This window comes from Hibiscus syriacus, unplaced genomic scaffold (assembly GCF_006381635.1).
Source record: "Hibiscus syriacus cultivar Baekdansim isolate YM2019G1 unplaced genomic scaffold, ASM638163v2 tig00111273_pilon, whole genome shotgun sequence".
In the NCBI taxonomy this organism is placed as follows: Eukaryota; Viridiplantae; Streptophyta; class Magnoliopsida; order Malvales; family Malvaceae; genus Hibiscus; species Hibiscus syriacus.
The window spans coordinates 951,606-958,612 of record NW_024063040.1 but is presented as its reverse complement, the minus strand read 5'-3'; the positions used below and the strand labels follow the sequence as shown (position 1 = coordinate 958,612).

Here is a 7,007-nt window from a genome sequence, read left to right as displayed (position 1 = left end):
TGCGGTGAACGTGGATCGAACACGTGACCTTCAGATCTTCAGTCTGACGCTCTCCCAACTGAGCTATCCCCGCAGTTGTCCTACGTTGTCAAAACTTGATTGAGCTCATTACTTACACACAGATATTGTAAGTGGCACAGATGTTATATGTGGTAGGATTTCACAGCTCTTGCTTTCTCAGAGAGAGAATAACATTGTCTTTCGTGACGGTTCAACTCTGTTTATTTTAATTTTTCTTTCCCAATTGCTTCATGCAAGTTTTAATTCAAATTCTCTTTTTCTTCTTTTTTTTTTACGCTAATGATAAATATTATTATCACAGACAACATAACCTTAATGCTATACTTTTATTGATGTTCAGCTTAAAAACAGAATTCATTCACTTTCCATTTCAATTAAGAATGTCAGTAACACATATTACAACACAAGCAGGCCATAAACATTTTAGATGTTTAAACTTCTCTGCAGTGCTGCCTTGGTTATGAAACCATTTGATAAGTCCCGGAAGAGCAATATCTGGATCTTCATATTTCATTAGCTCTCCTGCAACCTCAGCTGGTGTTGCTTCAATCAGCCTCTGATTTCATCAAAAAGATGATGATCTTGAATTCCCAAATAGTTAGAAGCCAGTGTTTTGAAACCACTAAATGTGCAATACGACAAATGAAGATGCATATCCATGCGTCCTGATCTCAGCAGCACTGGATCAATACGGTCCTTGTGGTTGGTTGTGAACACTATTATCCTCTCATCCCCACAACTTGACCACAGTCCATCAATGAAGTTCAGCAGACCAGATAAAGTAACCTGCAAGAACACCAACTATCAAGTGAAAAACCAAAGTATCACCAAATTATTTTAGATAATCTTTTTAATTGTTAATTTTTAAAAAATTATATTCAACTTTTGATTTTGTTATAAAATAAACACTATACCGTTAGATTTTATCAATAAATGATAGACACAATAAATTAATGAACGATAATTCATTTGATTTTTCGATTATAATTAAAATTTTATTCTGATATCTTTTTAATATTTCTAAATAATAATTTTAAAAAATTAAAGTTATATATGAAAATTCATAAGTTACTTTTAAATTTATAATTTTTTAAAAATTACAATTTTGATTTTTTTTATTAATCTAGGGTGATTACAAGTGTGAATATCTGTTTTAAAGATTCTCAATCAATTAACAATAAACGCTCAAATATTATGTAGTTATTAGTGCTCCAACATGAGATCTCTAAAAATAATAATTATACCTTTAACCATTGATGTGGTTTGATTCACACTTGGATTTTATTTATAAATTATAAAATTTTAATACATCTTCATGTTTCTTGTTACTTACGCTTTCACTTTATCACTCAAACTGATTTAAAATATTGGGTAAACTATAGTAGTGACCATCTAATTATAGCCTCTTTTAATTTTGACCACCATTTTTAAATTTTCATCGATCAGGTCACCCAAGTATTTAAATGCAATCAATCATACCACTCGCCGTTAACATTTAACGAAAGTGCTGACCTAGTAGTTAATAAAGTTGGTATAATTACACATTTGTTCATTGTTACTTACATATTCTATCAATTTACGACTTGAAAATTTTGTCACTGAGCATTTTAATGTCTAAATTTATTGATTTTAGTGACCATTTGTATTGTTACTAAAGGTGCATTTTCTTGTAGTGAAGTAAAAGTGACCAAAAGTATAATTATACCAATTTTATTAACTGCCGTCACATCAATACTTTCGTTTATTGTTAACGACAAGTGATTTGATTGAATACATTTAAATAATTAGGTGATTTGATCGACGACTTCAAAAAAATGATAGTGAAAATGAAAAAGATACTATAATTAGGTGGTTACATTTGAACTATTGGAACCACTGATAAAGTCCTGCAATATTATTTTTTAAAATCAAAATAATTTAATCATTTATTTTTTCCATGCCAAGACATTAAACATACTATTAGTTTTTTTTTCACTCATGAATAGAAGCAGTAATTATTTAATACATTAATCCAATTCAGGTCAAATTATTACAGAATTTGAGGAAATATATGATGTGATAAACTAAAATTCTTTAGGTAAATTGGTGACAGCAAAACAAAATCATTCTCAGACGTCAATATGATGACGTTTGCTTGTTTTAATGGATGTATTCCCTCTATGATGCGCAGAAGCTGATTCCTTCATTAAAGATAAACTCAAGCAAATTTTGTGTAAATAAAAATAGTTTAATATGATATTGCATCCAAAATTCATAAATACGATAGAAATACACAAACTTTACAAAAAGTATCGTGAACATGAAGATTTGCCCTACGAACAATTATAGAGTGGCTCATAAACTAAGGGTAAACTAACCCATGGTCAGTAATTATCAGTTCAACTCTATTTTTATCATTGAATAAAAAATTGGATTAATACGATAATATATCTCTAAATTATACTTAAAATTAAATTTTTGTGTCTAAAGAACTTTTCAATTGAATCCGTTACACTTTTAAATATATATCGGTAAAAAAATTCGTTAAGTGACATGTGTCATGTTTAGACTTTTTTATAAAATATTTTTTAATATAATATTTTATTTTTGAAAAAAAAATAAACGTGACATGCGCCATGTTTTTTAACGTGGAACACCTAAAAGTGTAACATATAAATATTAAACACTTATTTTTAAAGAAAAAATTTTTAAACGCCGAAAAGTTAACTTAGAGTATAATTTAGACATTTATTTTTGTAATAAGGCTTAAATCAGATCGTTAAACTTTCAATTGATTTCAATCAAGTCAACAACCTTTAACTATTAATAAAATTATTGACGTAATAATTAGGGGTGTTTAGATCCAATCCGATCAAAAAATATAACAGAAAATCGATCCAAAAAATCGAAACTGATTTAGTGTGTTTTTTTTTTTTTTAAAACCGATCGGTTCGGTTTCGGTTTGGAAATCTGGAACCAATCCAAACCTAACCGATGAAATGGAATATTGAATTTACAAGCTTGAAACAAACCCATCAAAATCCCCACAAAATCTCACAAAACCCATATACAGATACAAATACAGATTCAGCTTTCCTCGACACGCACGTAATAATTTTGCTCTAGATTCTAGTCATCGATGCCAATGAAAAAAAATGGTGCAATAAATGATAATATCAAAGAAGGATAATATAGTCTTTTGGTATTTCCTCAGTTCTGAGGTAAAGAGAAAATTATCGGGCAAAACTTAGAAAATGTGTCGTTTTACTTTTATGGGTGACTTACTAGCGAGAAACTGATTCATTTTTTGATTTGTTAAAATATATATTCTTTTTGTAAGTTTCACAAGCTTGCATTGGTTAAAATATATATTTTCTTTGCTTTTTTTATACATATGATGTTTTTTATGAAAAAAATTCAAGAATTATTTTGAAAAATTAGAATCCAAAGTCACAAGTAATTGGATCGGATCAATTTTTTTATAAACATCCAAACCGATCCAAACCGCAGACATTTATACTTATGGATCAGATGAATTTTTAGCAAAAAACCTATCCAAACCGACCGCGAACACCCCTAATAATAATTATATAAATTTATATAATAACATATTTGATTTATAATTGACAACATCATATATATATATATATTAAAAAAAATTAAGATTGAGAAGATTCAAACTCAAGTATGAAGGGATATAAGTATGTTTTATCATTGAATCGAGTTTAATACATAATCGTGGTTGATTAATATAGGTAAGTACAATGTAATATTTGTTCAAAGATAAATTTCAATTTTTTGACATTGAACACTCAAACCCTTAACATCTATTATGCTCAAACTTGGATCCTCAAGGAATAACAACAATTTTTTTTTACCACGGAAGTCACTTGTATATATTTTTATTTTAAAATATATCATATTATTTACTATTTTTATAAAATACTATTTAATATTATATTATAACTTATTAATAACATAATATTTTATCTTTAATATTATTTACTATTCATATAATATATAAAAATAAATTATTAATTTTTTAACAATAAATAATAATAATTAATATTAATATAATATAATATTATTATATATATATTTTTAAAAATATAATAAATATTATTAGCTATATTAATTACTTGCTTAAAATAAGAATACTATATTATTCATTTGATACAATTTTTTTATTAACTGTTAGTGGCTCGATTGAAATTAAATTAGAAGTTCAGTGACTTAATTGACAAATTAATTGATCAAAATAGAATAAAGTCAGTAGTATAGTGACTTTGGGTAGTTTACCCATAAATTAATAAAGGCTAAAAATTGGAGGATATAAACAAATGTTTAAGGCATTTAAAACATAAATGGAAAGAAAGTAGGGAGAGAAGAAAAGGAATGGTGTTCTTCTTCAGTAAAAGAGCAGAATCAAATAAAAAAGATATACCGAAAGATGATTACGATGAAGTGGTGAAGCTATTCAAGCGTTGCGATGTGAACAAGGACGGAAATCTGAGCTGGGAAGAGGTGAAGGCTGGTTTCCGAAAGCTTCAATCTCGTTTTCCGCTTTATAGAACTCATCGTGCGTTTCAGATAGCAGATGAAAACCACGATGGGTTCATCAACGTCGATGATGAGCTCGACAAGCTTGTTACTTATGCCTTGCAGTGTTACCCACGCGACATCAAATTTAGACTGATCTAGATAAATCCACTGCTTTAAGTAATGTGTATATATATTGTATGCAAACATGCAACAAGCTGTTTTATCCTTTTATATCTTAATATCATTACAAATCTCATCTGGTTTGAGTATGTATTTGGTGTATTTCATACAGTGTCTAATATAAAGCATATTAGGAATGGATTTGAGACGGTGGGCACTAAGGCCACTGTTCTTCGTTTTCAATTTCGTTGAGTAATATAGTAGTTACCTTGTGATGAGAAAAGGACCACATAGGCGACAAACAAGAAGAGAGGTAAACAGTTATTCATCTCATACAAAGGGTCCTACATCTTGGGATGAGGAACATTTCCCCTTTCTGGCCTATGTTTACACGCAATCACCGGAAGCTTTTCTCCGTGAGGAGCTTGCAAAGATATTTAAATTTTGAGCCTCAAATCCCCACCATCAGTGATCCGCTGTTTGTGATTTAGTCTTGTAGGAGGTCGGAGGTTGATTTGGCTCTTGCTTCGTTCGCCTATGATGATTCCTGCTTCATGTTTTAGCATCGTCTTCTGATTTTAGACTGCTAAGGTTTTGGTGTCGTCCTCTGTATAATCAGGCTCTGTCCTGATTTTAGAATTCGAGTCTCTGCTTGCCGCAACGTGTGATTTAGTGTTTCGATGCTGTTTTTGATGTTCTGATCTCCATTCATGTTTTAACAACAAAAATATAACATGAAAAAGAAATAAAAGAACATGGTTCTAGTGAATTTTCATATGTCCCAGTGGAACTCACTGTGAGTAAAGTAAATTCCCGCATCGACGGAGCATAGTTTTAGCCTATTTATTCTTCTTAAAAGATTTTGTTACTTGAGGAGTGTTGGATACATTATTTGTAGGTTAGTTCAATTTTCCTGTGAAAGATGCTCACTATCTCTATTTCTGAGATAGATTCCACACTATTACTTTTAGGATATTGTTCAACACATGTTGGGCAATTATTCGTCAAGAATAAAATTCCATGTGCCTTACCTTTTCTAGGTCCTGAAAAGTTGCAAACTTGGAAAATCCCCCTGCTTTAGAATTGCTCGTCTGTTCTTGCCCACATTGCTTGTCTTGATTTAACAAAGCTGGTATTCATTCTTGTAGTATTCCAAGCATAGACGTAACGAGGGGCAGGTAAAGGTTGGCTCTCTTTTTTAAATGAAATAATAACCATTTTAGTCCTCATCCATTTTCAATTAATTAATTTAGTCCCTCTGAAGCAAAATCTTTTACTTTGATCCCCCAATTTCATTTCCTGGATTCGAGCACTATTCCAAGCATTATCCTCTTCAATATTTATCATTGAAAAACCTATAAATATAATAACGGTGACCTTTAAAACATAGGGTAAATTTTATGATTAATCACTAAACTTTGATCATGTTTCTCTTTTGATAACTGAACTATAAAAAGCACAATTAAAATACTAATATTTTGAATTCCCTTTTATGCATTGAGTCATTATTTTTTTTTATAAATTTAGGATGAATACATGTTAATATCTGTTCAAAAATAAATTATCTATCATTTAACAATGAACTCTTATACCCTGACATACGTGATGTTCAAACCCGAGACTTCAAGGAATAATAAAAAGTACATTGCTTAAAATATATTTATTCGTGATATGACTAGTATTTATTCTATTTGTAATCTCCAAATAATTATGAAAGCAATTAATTTAATTTCTAATTCTAGATCAAGAAGATTTGCTAAAGCTTGCAAATTAAAACAAATAAAAATACCCAAAAAGCTGGAGAATCATTTTGTCTATATAAACTATTGTTGGTTCCATTTTTGAACTCCGAAAACCAAAGCGAAATAGCTTTATATCCACATTTTCTTCTGCCTTTCTCCCTGCTAAATTGAAAATGGTTTTTTTCTTCCGTAAAGATAAGAATGTACCAACCTCTTTGCTGGCGGAGCGTTCTGAGATACTGAGTTTGTTCAAGCGTTGCGACGTCAACCACGATGGAAAGCTTAGCAAAGAGGAAGTGAAAGCCGGTTTTCAAATGCTTCAATCACGTTTTCCCGGTTTTAGAACCCAACGCGCGTTTAAGTTGGCGGACAAAGACGGCGATGGCTTCATCGACGAGGCAGAGCTCCAGGAGCTCGTTGATTATGTGTTGGACTGTTACGAAGGCAAAATAACCAGTAAATTGATGAAATAGATCATATGGGGACAAATCCACCTTCCGGAGTTTTATCTGGGAAGCTCTTAGTTAGTAATGTAATAACTGCATTATGAGCTTCTACTTTTAGCTTGCATGGCATTTATGTATATATATGTATCATACTAGA

General features: G+C 30.4%; 1 non-coding gene across 1 annotated transcript; it reads right to left on the bottom strand.

Annotated features, from left to right (window-relative positions):
- Nucleotides 1-73, bottom strand: TRNAF-GAA. The gene has a single exon. It is a non-coding gene; the product is annotated as a tRNA-Phe (tRNA).
- Between the last annotated feature and the right edge of the window lie 6,934 nt (nucleotides 74-7,007).